The sequence below is a fragment of the Peromyscus eremicus genome, chromosome 1, assembly GCF_949786415.1.
Source record: "Peromyscus eremicus chromosome 1, PerEre_H2_v1, whole genome shotgun sequence".
Classification (NCBI taxonomy): domain Eukaryota; kingdom Metazoa; phylum Chordata; class Mammalia; order Rodentia; family Cricetidae; genus Peromyscus; species Peromyscus eremicus.
In genome coordinates this window covers 187,790,800-187,806,892 of record NC_081416.1, presented here as the reverse complement: position 1 = coordinate 187,806,892, position 16,093 = coordinate 187,790,800, and the positions used below count along the sequence as shown (strand labels likewise).

Here is a 16,093-nt window from a genome sequence, read left to right as displayed (position 1 = left end):
CCTAGACCAGAAGTGGATCTAGGATAATGCTGCATGCCAATATCTGACCCCATAGTGAGTTCTGATCCCTTCAGATAAAAGACAGGCAGCCTAATCTCTACATACTTAAACAAATGATCACAGGCTAAATTCAGATGCCAACCTCCCAATGCTAACACATGACAAACCGAAACCAAATACTGCAATTGTAACTTGTGGAGACACATTCCAGGGTCTTGGATTTTGAAAAGAAAAAGGTGTCTCAAGAAGTCAGTGGTCAGCCCATTGCTAACAGCCCTGGACTGAGTTCATGCTGAACTGTACTGCGCTCACCACTAGATGGTGGCCTTATCATTTTACTATCAAACAAGTGGTTCTTTTGTAACTCATGCTAAATATGCTTAGACACACACACTAACCCCAGGAGGATGCAAGGAATCTTGCTGTCACAGATGCAGAAAATAAGTAAGGTATGTGGTCTCAGTCCTAAAATTGTCAGTTACATCATCCCGTCTATGGCTCTGGGAACACTGAGGAAAGAGAATAAGAATGGAAAGAAGAGGAAGGGCTAAGGCATGCCATTCTTTAGACTCCACACAGCTGTTGTAATCAATAACCAACAGCAGCTGTACTGACCTGCCTGGACCTCACACTAGACCACAATCAGTCTAGAAAAGGGAAAGGCTCGCAAGGCCCACCCTTTACCTCTCAAATGTTGGCTGTGGTTGGATTGTACAAGAAGAATCACTGCCTTTAGCTGTAGTGCTCTGTTGAGCCCACCAGGCTCCAACACATAGCTCTAAACCCACAGTCTCACATGAAGCCCTGGTTAATCTCAGGGGATGCCAAACAAAATGAATGGAGATGAGTACTATAGAGAGATTTGTTGGAATTGTGGATCAGGATAGCAGAGAGGTAAGAGGTGAGAGTGGACAGTGTTTGAGGTATGCTCAATTATACCACAAGGACACTTGCTCAACTATGTTCATAGCTGCATTATTTGTAATAGCTGGAGCCTGGAAACAACCTAGATGCCCCTCAACCAAAGAATGGATAAAGAAAATGTGGTACACCAGGTGGTGGTGGTGGTGCACATCTTTAACCCCAGCACTCGGGAGGCAGAGCCAGGCAGATCTCTGTGAGTTAGAGGCCAGCCTGGTCTACAGAGTGAGATCCAGGACAGGCACCAAAGCTACACAGAGAAACCCTGTCTTGAAAAAACCAAAAAAAAAAAAAAAAGAAAAAAGAAAGGAAAAGAAAATGTGGTACATTTACATAATGGAGTATTACTCAGCGGTAAAAAAAAAACAGTGGAGTGACATCATGAAATTTGTAGGCAAATGGGTATACCTAGAAAAAAAAATCACTCCGAGTGATGTAACCCAGACCCAGAAAGACAAACATGATATATACTCACTCATAAATGGATATAAGATGCATATCAAAGTATATCCAGGCTACAGTCCACAACCCCAGGGAAGCTAGGTAAAAAGGAGGACCCTAAGGTACACGCATGAAGGGCCCCAGGAAGGGGAAATAGTTAAATTCTCCTGGATAAACTGGGAGGGAGTAGAAGGGAGGAGAAGGGGATGGGAATATGAGGGATCAAGATGACCAAGTTAGGGGAATGATGGAAAGGGAGAGCAATAAAGAGATATCTTGAGAGTGGGAGCCATATGGGATTAGGGAGAAACCTGGTGCCAGGGAAACTCCCAGGAATCCACAAGTATGACCCCAGCTCAGACACCTAGCAATGGTGGAGAGGGTGCCTGAACTTGCCTTTTCCTGTAATCTGATTGGTGACTACTCTTATTGTCACCACAAAACTTTCATCCAGTAACTGATGGAAGTAGATACAGTGATCCACAGCACTGGGCTGAGCTCCTAAAGTTCAGTTGAAGAAAGGGATGAAGGACCATATGTGCAAGACAGGGTGGGGGTGGGGGGGTCAAGATCATGATAGGAAAAACCACAAAACCCACTGACCGAAGCTAGTAGGAGCTCATGGACTCTAGACTGACAGTTGGGGAATTTGCATGGGAGCAAACTAGGCCCTCTAAATGTGGGTGACAGTTGTGCGGTTTGATCTGTTTGTGGGGCCCCTGGTAGTGTGACCAGGACTTATCTCAGGTACATGAACTGGCTTTTTGGAGTCCATTACCTATAGTAGGATACCTTGCTGAGCCTTGATGCAGGGAGGAGAGGCTTGATCCTACCTCAACTTGGTATGCCAGAATTTGTTGACTCCACAAGGGAGGTCTTATCCCCTCTGAGGTGTGAATGAGGGTGGGATGGGAAGAAGTCGGGGAGTTGGAGAAGGGGAGGGAGAGGGAACTGGGATTTGTATGTAAAATGAAAATTTATTTTATTTTTTCCTGTCTCTTGTATTATCTTACTTATCTTTTTTTTTCCATTTTTTTTTTACTGAGAAATTTTCTACTCACTCCACATACCACCCACAGATCCCCCCTCCTCCCTCCTCCAAACCCCCATCCCTCTCTCCCAAGTCACCCCACATCACCCAAATCGAGGTCTCCCATGGGGAGTCAGCAGAGCCCAGCACACTGAGCCTAGGCAGGTCCAAGCCCCTTCCCACTGTACCAAGGCTATGCAAAGCACCACACCACAGGCACTGGCTTCCCAAAAGCCTGCCCATGCACCAGGGATGATTCCCGATCCCCTGCCTGGGTGCCCCTCAAACAGTTCAAACCAAACAACCGTCTTCCGAATCCAGAGGGTCTAGTCCAGTCCCATGGGGGCTTCATAGGCACTATTCTACAGTTCATGGGCTTCCTCTAGTGTGGCCAGTCATCTCTGCACATCCTCCCATCATGATCTCAATAGCCCCTCGACTGCAGAATCTCACCTCTCTCTCATCAGTTGGATGCCTGGAGCTCAGCCTGGTGCCTGGCCATGGATCTCTGCATCTGCCTCCATCAGTCACTGGACAAAGGCTCTATGATGACAGCTAGGTTATTTGCTAGACTGGTCACAGGAGTAGACCAGTCCAGGCACCCACTGGACCACTGCCAGCACACCAAGGTGAGGTCATCCTTCTGGGTTCCTGAGAGCCTCCCCAACACCCTGCCTCTTCCTATTCCCATGATGTCCTCATCTATCATGGTATCTCCCTCCCTGCCCTCCTGCTCTGTCCCTGTTCCAGCTCGACCCTCCCATTTCCCTATGTTCCCATCCCCTACTCTTTGCCCTCTGCCACCCCCCTCACCCAGTCCGCTCATGTAGATCTCATGCACTTCTGCTTCGCTTGGCCATTCAGGTGTCTTTCTCATGGTCTTTCCTTGTTAGCTAGCCTCTCTTGAGCTGTTGGTTCCAGTCTGGCCATCCCTTCCCTCACATCTCGTATCCACCTATGAGTGAGCACATACTATGTTTGTCCTTCTGAGTCTAGGTTACCTCACTCAGGATGATTTTTTTCTAGTTCCATGCATTTGCCTGCAAATTTTATGATATCATTGTTTTTTTACTGAGTAATACTCCATTGTGTATATGTGCCACATTTTCTTTATCCATTCTTCAGTTGAGAGGCGTCTAGGTTGTTTCCAGGTTCTTGCTATAACAAATAATGCTGCTAAGAACATAGTCGATCATGTGTCCTTGTGGTATGATTGACAATTCCTTGGGTATATGCCCAATAGTGGTATAGCAGGGTCTTGATGAAGATTTATTCCCAATTTTCTAAGAAACTGCCATACTGATTTCCAAAGTGGCTGTACAAGTTTGCATTCCCACCAAGAGTGGAGGAGTGTTCCCCTTGCTCCACATCCTCTCCAACATAAGCTGTCTTCTGTGTTTTTGATCTTAGCCATTCTGACAGGTGTAAGATGGTATCTCAGAGTTGTTTTGATTTGCATTTCCCTGGTGACTAAGGATGTTGAGCAATTTCTTAAACATCTTTCAGCCATTTGAGCTTCTTCTGTTGAGAATTCTCTGTTAAGCTCTGTAGCCCATTTGTTAGTTGGATTGTTCAGTATTTTGAAGTCTAGCTTTTGGAGCTCTTTATATATTTTGGAGATCAGCCCTCTGTCAGATATGGGGATGGTGAAGATCTTTTCCCATTCTGTAGGCTGTCATTTTGCTTTATTGACCAAGTTCTTTGCTCTACAAAAGCTTCTCAGTTTCAGGTGGTCCCATTTATTAATTATTTCTCTCAGTGTCTGTGCTACTGGTGTCATATTTAGGAAATGGTCTCCTGTGCCAATTCATTCCAGACTACTTCCTCCTTTATCTTCTATCAAGTTCAGTGTAACTGCATTTATGTTGAGGCCTTTGATCTACTTGAATTTGAGTTTTGTGCATGGCAACAGATATGGATCTATTTGCAGTTTTCTACATGTTGACATCCGGTTATGCCAGCAGCATTTGTTGAAGATGCCTTTTTCCCCCATGGTATGGTTTTTGGCTTCTTTGTCGAAAATCACATGTTCATAGGTGTGTGGATTAATGTTAGGGTCTTTAATTCGATTCCATTGGTCCATGTGTCAGTTTTTATGCCAGTACCAAGCTGTTTTTATTACAATAGCTCTATAGAAGGGCTTAAGGTCAGGGATTGTGATGCCTCCAGAGGTTGTTTTATTATACAGGATTCTTATAGCTATCCAAGGTTTTTTGTTTTTTCATACAAAGTTAAGTATTGTTTTATCCAAGTCTGTGAAGAATTGTGTTGGGATTTTGATGGGGATTGCATTGAATCTGTAGATTGCATTTGGTAAGATTATCATTTTTACTATGTTAATTCTATCTATCCATGAGCATGGGAGGTCTTTCCATTTTCTGATATCTTCTTCAATTTCTGTCTTCAGAAACTTAAAGTTTTTAATCATACAGGTCTTTCACTTGCTGAGAGTTACCCCAAGGTATTTTATATTATTTGTGGCTATTGTAAAGAGTGATGTTTCTCTGATTTCTTTCTCAGCTCCTTTTTCATTTGTATATAGGAGGGCTACTGATTTTTTGAGTTATCCTGCCACCTTACTGAAGGAGTTTATCAGCTGTAGTAGTTCCCTGGTAGTATTTTTGAGGTCACTTATGTTTACTATCATATCATCTGCAAATAGTGAAAGTTTGACTTCTTCCTTTCCAATTTCTATCCCCTTGATCTTTTGTTGTCTTATTGATCTAGCTAGAACTTCAAGTGCTATGTTGAATAAGTATGGGGAGATTGGACAGCCATGTCTTGTACCTGATTTAGTGGAATCACTTTGAGTTTCTCTCCATTTAACTTGATGTTGGCTGTCAGCTTGCTGTAATTGCCTTTATTATGTTTAGGTATATTCCTTGTATTCCTGATCTCTCTAGAACCTTTATCATGAAGGGGTGTTGGATTTTGTCAAAGGCTTTTTCAACATCCAAGGAGATGATCATGTGGTTTTTTTTTCTTTCAGTTGGTTTATATGGTATATTACATTGACAGATTTTCATATGTTGAACCATCCTTGTATCCCTGGGATGAAGCCTACTTCATCATGGTGGATAATTTTTTTGATGTGTTCCTGGATTCAGTGAGCCAGTACTTTATTGAGTATTTTTGCATCAATGTTCAGGAGGGAGATTGGTCAGTAATTCTCTTTCTTTGTTGCATCTTTTTGTGGTTTGGGAATCAGGGTAACTGTAACCCCATAAAGAGAATTTGGTAATGTTCCTTCTGTTTCTATTGTGTGGAACAATTTAAAGAGTATTGGTATTAGCTCTTCTTTGAAAATCTGGTAAATTCTGCACTGAAACCATCTGGTCCTGGGATTTTTTTGGTTGGGAGACTTTTAATGACCATTTCTATTTCCTTAGGGGTTATTGGTCTATTTAAATAGTTTATATGGTCTTGATTTAACTTTGGTAAGGGGTACCTATCCAGAAAATCGTCCACTTCTTTCGGATTTTCCAATTTTGTTGAGTACAGGTTTTTGAAGTATGACCTGATGATTCTCTGGATTTCCTCATTGTCTGTTGTTATGTCCCCCTTTCATTTCTGATTTTGTTAATTTGGATGCTCTCTCTCTGCTTTTTGGCTAATTTGGATAAGGGCTTATCTATCTTGTTGATTTTCTCAAAGAACCAACTCTTTGTTTCATTGATTCTTTGTATTGTTCTCTTTGTTTGTATTATATTGATTTCAGATCTCAATTTGATTATTTCCTGGCATCTGTTTCTCTTGGGTGAGTTTGCTTCTTCTTGTTCTAGAGCTTTCAGTTGTGCTGTTAAGTCACCAATGTGAGATTTCTCCAATTTCTTTATGTGGGCATTTAGATCTATGAATTTTCCTCTTAGCACTGCTTAATGGGTGTCCCATAAGTTTGTGTATGTGGTACACTCATTTTCATTGAATTCTATGAAATCTTTAATTTCTTTCATTATTTCTTCCTTGACCCATTGGTGATTCAATTGGGAATTATTCAGTTTCCATGAGATTGTAGGCTTTCTGTAACATTTGTTGTTGTTGAAATCTAACTTTAAGCCACGGTGGTCCAATATGATACAGGAGGCTATTTCAATTTTTTTATATCTGTTGAGATTTGCTTTGTGACAAAGCATGTGGTCGATTTTGGAGAAGATTCCATGGGGTGCTGAAAAAAAGGTATATTCTTTTGTGTTAGGGTGGAATATTCTGTAGATATCTATTAAGTATATTTGAGTCGTAATGTCTGTCAGTTCCCTTATTTCCCTGTTAAGTTTCTGTCTGGCAGACCTGTCCATTGGTGAGAGTGGGGTGTTGAAGTCTCGCATTACTAGTGTATGGGGTTTGATGTGCGATTTAAGCTTTAGTAATGTTTCTTTTACAAATGTAGGTGCTCTTGTATTTGGGGCATAAATATTCAGAATTGAGACTTCATCTTGTTGGACTTTCCCTATGATAAATATGTAATGTCCTTCCCGATCTCTTTCCATTGCTTTTAGTTTGAAGTCTATTTTATTAGATATTAGGATAGCTACACCAGCTTGCTTCTTTTTTTTTTTTTTTTTTTGGTTTTTCGAGACAGGTTTCTCTGTGTAGCTTTGCGCCTTTCCTGGAACTCACTTGGTAGCCCAGGCTGGCCTCGAAATCACAGAGATCCGCCTGGCTCTGCCTCCCGAGTGCTGGGATTAAAGGCGCATGCCACCACCGCTTGGCTTACCAGCTTGCTTCTTAAATCCATTTGATTGGAAAGTCTCTTCCCAGCCTTTTATTCTGAGGTAGTATCTGTCTTTGAAGTTGAGGTGTGTTTCTTGTATGCAGCAAATGGTTGGATCGTGTTTTCATATCCATTCTATTAGCCTGTGTCTTTTTATAGGTGAATTGAGACCATTGATATTAATGGATATTAATGAGCAGTGATTGTTAATTCCTGCTCTTTTTTGGTGGTAGTGCTGTATGTTTCCCTTCTTTGGTATTTGTTGGTATGGGATTATCCATTGCCTGTGTTTTCATGAGTGTATTTAACTTCCTTAGATTGGATTTTTCTTTCACGTGTTTTCTGTAGGGCTGGATTTGTGGAAAGATATTGTTTAAATCTGGTTTTATCATGGAATATTTTGTTTACTCCATCTATGTTGATTGAGAATTTTGCTGGGTATAATAGTCTGGGTTGGCATCCATGGTCTCTTAGTGTCTGCATAATGTCTGTCCAGGACATGTCTTTTAGAGTCTCCATTGAGAAGTCAGGTGTTATTCTTATGGTTCTGCATTTATATGTTACTTGGCCTTTTTCCTTTGCAATTCTCAATATTTTTTCTTTATTCTGTATGTTTAATGGTTTGATTATTATGTGGCAAGGGGCCTTTTTTTTCTGTTTCCAGTCTATATGGTGTTCTCTAACTTTGTTGTATCTTTATAGGCATTTCCTTCTTTAGGTTGGGAAAGTTTTCTTCTATGATTTTGTTGAATATATTTTCTGTGCCTTTGAGTTGATATTCTTCTTCTATTCTTATTATTCTTAGGTTTGGTCTTTTCATGGTGTCCCAAATTTCCTGGACATTTTGAGTTATGACTTTGTTGGATTTAGTGTTTTCTTTGAGGGATGAATCTATTTCCTGTATCAGATCTTCAATGCCAGAGATTCGCTCTTCCATCTCTTGCATTCTGTTGGTTATGCTTGCATCTGTAGTTCCTGTTCATTTACTCAAATTTTCCACTTCAAGCACTCCCTCAGTTTGTGTCTTCTTTATCGTCTCAATTTCAGTTTTCAAATCTTGAACTGTTTCCCTCATTTGTTTAATTGCTTGCTCTTGGCTTTCAAGGGATTTACTGATTTCTTCCCATTTTTTTGTTTGACTTTTCCTCGATTTCTTTACGGGAATTTTTCATTTCTTCTTTCAAGATCTCTAATATCTTCTTAAAGTCATTTTTTTATGGTAGATATCTTCTATTTCTTCTGTGTTGGGATGTTCAGGTCTTACTGATTGAGTTTCTGATGGAACCATATTGGTTTTTATGTTGTTGACTGTATTTTTGCACTGGCACCTACCCATCTCTTTCTCCACGTGGTGCAAGCAGTGTCTGTGTCCGAGGGAGCCTCTCTTGGTCTGATCAGTACTCTTGGTCCAGTGGGAGCTCTTGGTCTAGTCGGTGCTGATGGACTCTTTGTCTCAGTGAAGCAGCTCTTATCCAATTGGCGCTCGTGGGCTCTGTTTCAGGGAGTAGCTGCAATCTTGGAGTGGGTGGTTCGGGAGGGGTGGGGCTTGTGGGTTACAGGGTCTGGTGGGTGGTGGTGGTAGTCTTACCTGTCTGCAGTAGGTCTGCCTGCTGCCTGGCTGAAACTAGGACTAAAATGGGTGGTTGTGTAGGGGTGTAGGGTTGTGCCCCTGGCCCCAAACCTGGGGGCTGTGGTGTTCGGGTATGAGGATAAAGACTCACCTCTTAGTCCAATCAGGTGCTGGCAGGCTCTGTCTCAGGGAACAGTTGCAGTGTTAGAAGGTGGGTGAAATTTGTGGGAGGTGAGGCTTGGGTTACAGGGTCTGATAGGGGATGGTGGTAATCTGACCTGTCTGCAGGAGGTTTGCCTGCCAACTGGTCTGAAACTGGGACTGCTATGGGTAGTGGTGTAGGGGCACACTGTTGTGCCCCAAGCCCAAAGCCTAGGGGCTGGGATGTTTGGGTATGAAGATAAAGACTCACCTCTTAGTCCAATCAGGTGCTTGTGGGCTCTGTCTCAGGGAACAGTTGCAGTCTCCAGAAAATTTATTTTAAATTAAAAAAATATAAATGATGACTAATGTTGGCATAAATTTGGGGAAAGGAGTTCAAACCTGCTGTGAGAGTTAGAACTAGATAATCAACTTTTGAAATCAGTCTAGTGTTTTTAGAACAACGAATAAGTGAAAAAGGAACACTACTGCACTACACAATTACAGCACTGATATGTAATATTACTCCTGTGGAAACAATAACAAACATCTATTTATCATACGTAAGGAACCAATTACCAACAAAAGTTGGGAAATCAACAAAACCTCATTGATGAACCAATAACAATTCTGTTTGTTTTCTTATTTAGAGGTGATTTGTCTGCATGTATATCTGTGCTCTATGTGTGTTCCTGGTACCAGCAAAGGTGAGAAGAGGGTGTTGGATGCCCTGGATTTGAGGTTATAAATTGAGTGCTCATGTGAGGGTGCTGGGAATTCCAATGAGTCTTCTTAAAAAGCAGAGAGTGCTCTTAACCACTGAGAAATCTCTAAAGCTAAGTGGACCAGTAAATTATACTGGGTGACTTAGAAGAATGTGCGTGAGAGCTTACTTATTGAAGCATATTATCTGCAATACCCTGTGAAGGTGATGGCTAAGGAAACAGAAACCTGGGGATCACTGCACAGCTTGCAGGCAGCACAAGGAAGGGGTTGGAAGTTTCTTTCAAATCACTTACTATTTCCTCCAGGCAGCTTGTCTTGCCTTTTCTGGTCCAGGCAGCTTGACTGGTGTCTGCTTCATGGCTGGTCTTAGCATCTTCTTTGCAGTTCAGCTCATATGAGTGTCAGTAGTCCTTAGTGATTATATATGCTTGAGGCAGGAGGGCACTAGTGAATCTTGCCAGTTTCTGTGACTTCTTGGAGATATTAAGATGTCTATTTCTGAGCTTCTGGAGATTCTCTGCAGGATGAAATATTTTACCTTCCCTCTTTCATCGGGACCCCTTTTGCATCACATATCAGATATCCTGCATATCAGATATTTACATTTTGATTCATAACAGTCGCAAAATTGGAGTTATAAAGTAGAAAAAGAATAATTTTACACTTGGGGACACTACAACATGAAGAACATTATCAGGAGGTCACAACATTAAGAAGGTTGAAAAATTTTGCCTTGGAGCAATACATTCCTTTATATCTCTTTCAATAACCTGTGTTTTAAGGAGCATCCTACAAGATGAAAGTGTTTAATGAGAAAACTAGTACTCAGTAAACACTCCTGGGCAAGAACTCCAAGGACTTGTCTTCTTACCAATAAGAACTTGCCCATCATGTTCATTGTTGCTTTGTTAACAACATCTAGGATATAGAATCAACTTAGATGTTCATCAATTGACACGTGGGTAAATGAAAATGTGAGCCCTAGCTTCAAACTTGTTGCTTTTTGTGTTCAAGTAAATGTCAGTAAGCCAGAAATATACCTTTAGTGGGATAAATAGTATAATATAGGTAATATGAAATTAGAGAGTGTGCAGCACAGATGGAGAAGAAAGGGGACTGCTGTAAGGTCAACCCAAATGAGATGTCAATGAGAAGCTACATGGGAACCTATCATTTTGCAAAACATATAAAAAATAAAATAAGCAAGGATAGTGAACACAAGTGTTAAAAAAAGTATGGGTCATTGAATAATGTGTGCTGGATCTTCAACTGGGGATGGGCAGAAAGAAAGGAGGAGGAGTGGGTGGGTTAACCAACAGGATGACTGTATGAAGAAGCCTCATAAAATCCCACTGTCTTACAAGTTAATAGGAAATATAACTTTAAAACATTAAATAGGTATTCCACATGGTTCAATAATGCTGGTCCCAGTCACAGGTGTATCAAATGGAACACTCTGTACCACATAATGGTTATCTGCCTAGGACTTACTGGTCAGGGAGTCCCCAGAGGCACCCCAAACAGATAATTGCCAGTGCTTTTGCTTGACCACCCTAAGTACATGGTGTTGCTAAAGACACCAAACACTTGGGGTATATGTATGAGATTTTATATATATATATATATGTGTGTGTGTGTGTGTGTGATAGTTGTTTATTATTATTATTATTATTATTATTATTATTATTATTATTATTATTATCATCATTATTGAGACAGGGGTTATGTCATCCTGGCAGTCCTGAAACTCACTGTGTTTATCAGGATGGTCTTAGACTCACAGAGATCTTCTTGCTCCTGCTTCCTAAGTTCTGGGATTGAAAACATGCACCAACTTGTATGGCACTATTAGTTTTTGGATGTTGAACAAGCTAAATGGCTTTATTACAGCTCTTCCCCAGGGCTGGAGAGATGGTAGAAGATAAGAGCACTCTTTGCTCTTCTTGAGGACCAGGGTTCAATTCTCAACACACACTACAGCTCACAACTATTTTAACTACAGACTCAGGGAATCTGATGCCCTCTTCTGCATGCATCAGATAAACATGTAGTACACAGAAAATATTCTAGAAAAAGCACCCATACACATAAAGAATAATTCAAATAGTTACTATAGCAGAATTTTATTTTAATACAAACTATGTGATATTTTATAAGATTTAAAACTTCATTGAAGACTTTCACAAGTTTCTTTTTTTCATTTTTCTTTATTAAGAAATTTTCTACTCACTCCACATACCACCCACAGATCCCCCCTCCTCCCTCCTCCCACCCCCCAGCCCTCTCTCCCAAGCCACCTCACATCCCCATATCCCCCAAATCAAGGTCTCCCATGGGGAGTCAGCAGAGCCCAGCACACTGAACCTAGGCAGGTCCAAGCCTCTTCCCACTGCACCAAAGCTGAGCAAGGCATCACACCACAGGCACTGGATTCCCAGAAGCCTGCCCATGCACCAGGGACAGATCCTGATCCCCCTGCCTGGGTGTCCCCAAATAGTTAGAGCCAAACCACAGTCTTCCACATCCAGAGGGCCTAGTCCAGTCCCATGGGGGCTCCACAGCCACTAGTCTACAGTTCATGGGCTTCCACTAGTCTCCCGCCTGCAGAATCCCTCCTCTCTCTCATTGATTGAATTTCTGGAGCTCAGCCTGGTGCCTAGCCATGGATCTCTGCATCTGCCTCCATCAGTCACTGGACAAAGGCTCTCTTAGTTCAGTCAGATGCTGGTGGGCTCTCAAGTTTCTTATCTTTATTTTTCTATTATGCATACTCAGGATTTGTAAGTAGAGAATACTGTATAAATGCTATGTCATGATTTACAATGGTATTTTTCTGTCCAGTAGGAACTCTCTGATGCCTTCTAAGATTTGAAAGGTAGATATAGGATATGCCACAATCTTTGAATTTGTGAAGCTTCTCTCCAGTATGAATTTCCAGTATGATATGAGCAGCTAGTAAAAGACTTGTCACATTCCTTACGTCTTTATAGTCTCTCTGCAGTATGAACTCTCTGGTGTATTCTAAGATTTGACATGTAGCTAAAGGATTTGTTACATTACAGACATTTAATGTAAATTAAAGTTTCTCTCCAGCATGAAGATTCTGATGTTTTCTAAGACCTTAAATCCAATTAAAGGATGTGTCACAGTCTTTGCATTTGTAAGGTTTCCCTGCAGTATGAATTTTCTGATGTTGTCTAAGATATGAGCATGCAGTAAAAGACTTGTCACATTCCCTATATTTGTAAAGTTTCTCTCCTATATGTTATCTGATGTTCTTTATGAGCTGAACTTATAGAAATTGATTTGACACATTCCTTACATCTGTAAGTCTCTCTCCAGTATGAACTCTCTGATGTGTTCTAAGATCTGAGTCCTAGATAAAGGACTTGTCACATTCCAAACATTTCTAAGATTTCTCTCTGGTGTGAACTCTTTGATGTCTTTTAAGATTTGAGCAACAGGAAAAGGATTTGTCACATTCCTTACATCTATAAGGTTTCTCTCCAGTATGAATTCTCTGATGTCTTCTAAGATAAGAGTCCAAGGTAAAGGATTGGTCACATTCCCTACATTTGTAAGCTTTCTTTACAGTATGAAGTCTTTGATGTGTTTTAAGAATTGAGCACCGGGAGAAGCATTTGTCGCATTCCTTACATTTGTAAGGTCTCTCTCCAGTATGAACCCTCTGATGTGTTCTAAGATGTGAGTCCTGGGTAAAGCATTTGTCACATTCCATACATTTGTAAGGTTTCTCCCCAGTATGAAGTCTTTGATGTTTTTTAAGACTCGAGGAACGGGAAAAGGATTTGCCACAAGCATTGCACTTATAGGGTTTCTCTCCTGTATGAATTCTCTGATGCTTTGTAAGAGTTGACTTCACATTAAAGGATTTGTCACATTCCTTACATTTGTAAGGCTTCTCTCCAGTATGAATTCTCTGATGGTTTGTAAGATTTGACTTCATAGTAAAGGATTTGTCACAATCATTACATTTGTAACGCTTCTCCTCTGTATGAATTCTCTGATGTACAGTGAGGCTTGAGGCATTATTGAAGCATTTCTTGCATTTCTCACACTGGTATGGTTTCTCTCCAATGAAGACTGGCTGTTGCAAAAGATGGTGTACAGATCTGAAGTTGTCATCATATTTTCCCTGCCTGTGCTCTTTCTTTGCAGTGTAGAGTCTCTGATCCTGAGTAATGTTGGAACACAAATTTAAACATTTCTCACAGTCTTTATTTTTGCAAGGTTCTTCTCCAGTGTGCATGCTTTCATGTCTGTCTGGGATTGAGGAATCAATAGAGGCAGCTCTGTGATTAATGCATCTGTAGTTATTAGACTTTTCTGTAGTTTCATTTGTTCTATAAAGTGCACATGTTGAGGGGTCAGGAAGTACTTTGCCAAGCTCATTACCCTGACATGACTCACTTTCAGTCTTCACATGTTGATGGACAGGATCACATTTGAAGTAGTTCCCTGAAAAATGAGTAAGCTCATATTAATAGGGCTTTTTCTAAGACTAAACATTTGATAAGTGACTGTCCCTCTAAATTCTCTCTTAAAATAAGTCAACCAGCAACTACTTAGACATTTTTCTTTCACTGTTATCAAATGTATTCTAACAACAGCATGATAGTCTTCAAGGGTCTGTGATTAATAATAGATATCAAATCTTTATTAAAAATGTCTAATGGCACAAGATGTATCACGGATATGAGGACTCAATAATTAACTTTGAGATGAAGCTCATTGACTGATTATATTTAGAATACATGTCCCTATATTTAAACACATTAGATTTTATAAAAGTAATGGAGGCAAACCAAATACTTTTCCAGACATAAAAAGCTCTAAATCATTTAAGGCAGGGCTGTCATGGGCATCTACTGCTTATTTCTACCATCCATAGTCTGAGAGCCAAAAACTGCTGTGTTTACTTTTCCATATATGGTTATTCTCAAGTCTAGTCTGTACACCAACTCCTGAGAATATTTTCCAGAAGGGTGTCTGTGTATTCTCCACTGGGAAGAAGATTAAGGGTGGAATATAAAGTCAGACAGCAAGGAAGGCAATTAAAGAAAAATCCTGCTTCATGAATCCACATTAGGCTGATAATTTATAAAATGATTCTAATCTGATGTCAGTAAAGTCAAATAAAATTGCATTTTTACTAGCATTGTCATCATAATTTAGGTGTAATAAGCACCTGTTCTAATAATTACAACATGTAGGATGTATCCTGGGACCAGGATACTACACTGGGTTAAATGATCAGGAATCCTTTCATGGGGAATGGAGTATCTCGAAAACATTCTCAGCTCTTCCGTAGCTTTTCTCTTGAAACCATCACTGGTGTCTTGCTCATTCCCTAGCCCATCCTCTCCACTCTCCTCTCCATATTTCAGGGAAATCTCATTTGCTCTGGACATGCAACCAGGTCTACCTTGCATACAATAATCCACATGTTCTCTGTGGTAGCCCATGACCCATGCTAGAATTTTTAGAAATAATGCAGATGTCTAACATATCATGCTCAGCACATGAAGAGAACACTGAGTAGAGGAATCTAGGAAAGATTTCCTATAGCTATTTACTGTCAGAATCTTCAGAATATTTAGGGAGAATTTTAAGTTTGCAGAACTCGACACTTTCCTCACAATTAAAACCATCTCAAATACAACTATGGACATGGAACTTTAAGATATTGGTATAAATACTATACAATCTTAGGTTTATGAATGCATTGTGGAACCAAAAAGAGGGGTGCATGACACCTCTAACATGGAAAATGGGCAGGAAAAATCAAATACCATGAAAATATTCTTTTCTACTACAAAACTTTTTCTAGTCTCCTGCTCTTTCTAAGACAGCTTAACAGAGAATTTACAATGTATAATGCCACTACATAGGGTTAGTTAGGAATTCTAGAAGTAAAATGTTCTCACCCACAAAGACAAAGTTGCTGTAATTCTCCAACATCACATCAATGCACAAAGCCCTCTGAGCAGAGTCCAGGCATTCCCACTCCTCCTGGGAGAAGTCCACAGCTACATCCCAGAATGTCAACAGACCCTGAAACAAAAAGTTGTTTGACTACATGCTACCAGACAGAATGCTTTCTTAGATATAAGGAGAGTTAAGGAAATTAGGGATGTAGATAATGAAGGCAATTATTCAAACAGATAGTTTTAATATGGTCACATTCTATAGGTATGAAAACAGGATGACACAATATGCTCACAAGCAATATACACAAAACAACATACATTTATGTCTGGACAAAGTTATCCATCTGTTATGGATGTGGTGTTTATGTTCGACAAGATCACAGTGTATGTGTCTCAGGAGGAAAATTCATGATGAAGAAATGGGCTTTAACTGCAGCTTTAACTGTAGATCATGGCAAAATATAATGCCACTCAATCAATTCTGTGTATTCTTTGGCCTTACATGATTGTATTCTAACATGCTCAGTTTGTATGTTTAAACTCTAAGTTCAATGTCAGTCCATTAAACAGCAAAGTGGTAGATATGAAAGATAGAGTTCATG

The 16,093-nt window shown here is 40.3% G+C and overlaps 1 pseudogene; it reads right to left on the bottom strand.

Annotated features, from left to right (window-relative positions):
• The window catches only part of LOC131894318 (zinc finger protein 665-like), a 30,236-nt pseudogene extending 14,699 nt beyond the window's left edge, over nucleotides 1-15,537 (bottom strand).
• Nucleotides 15,538-16,093: the final 556 nt, after the last annotated feature.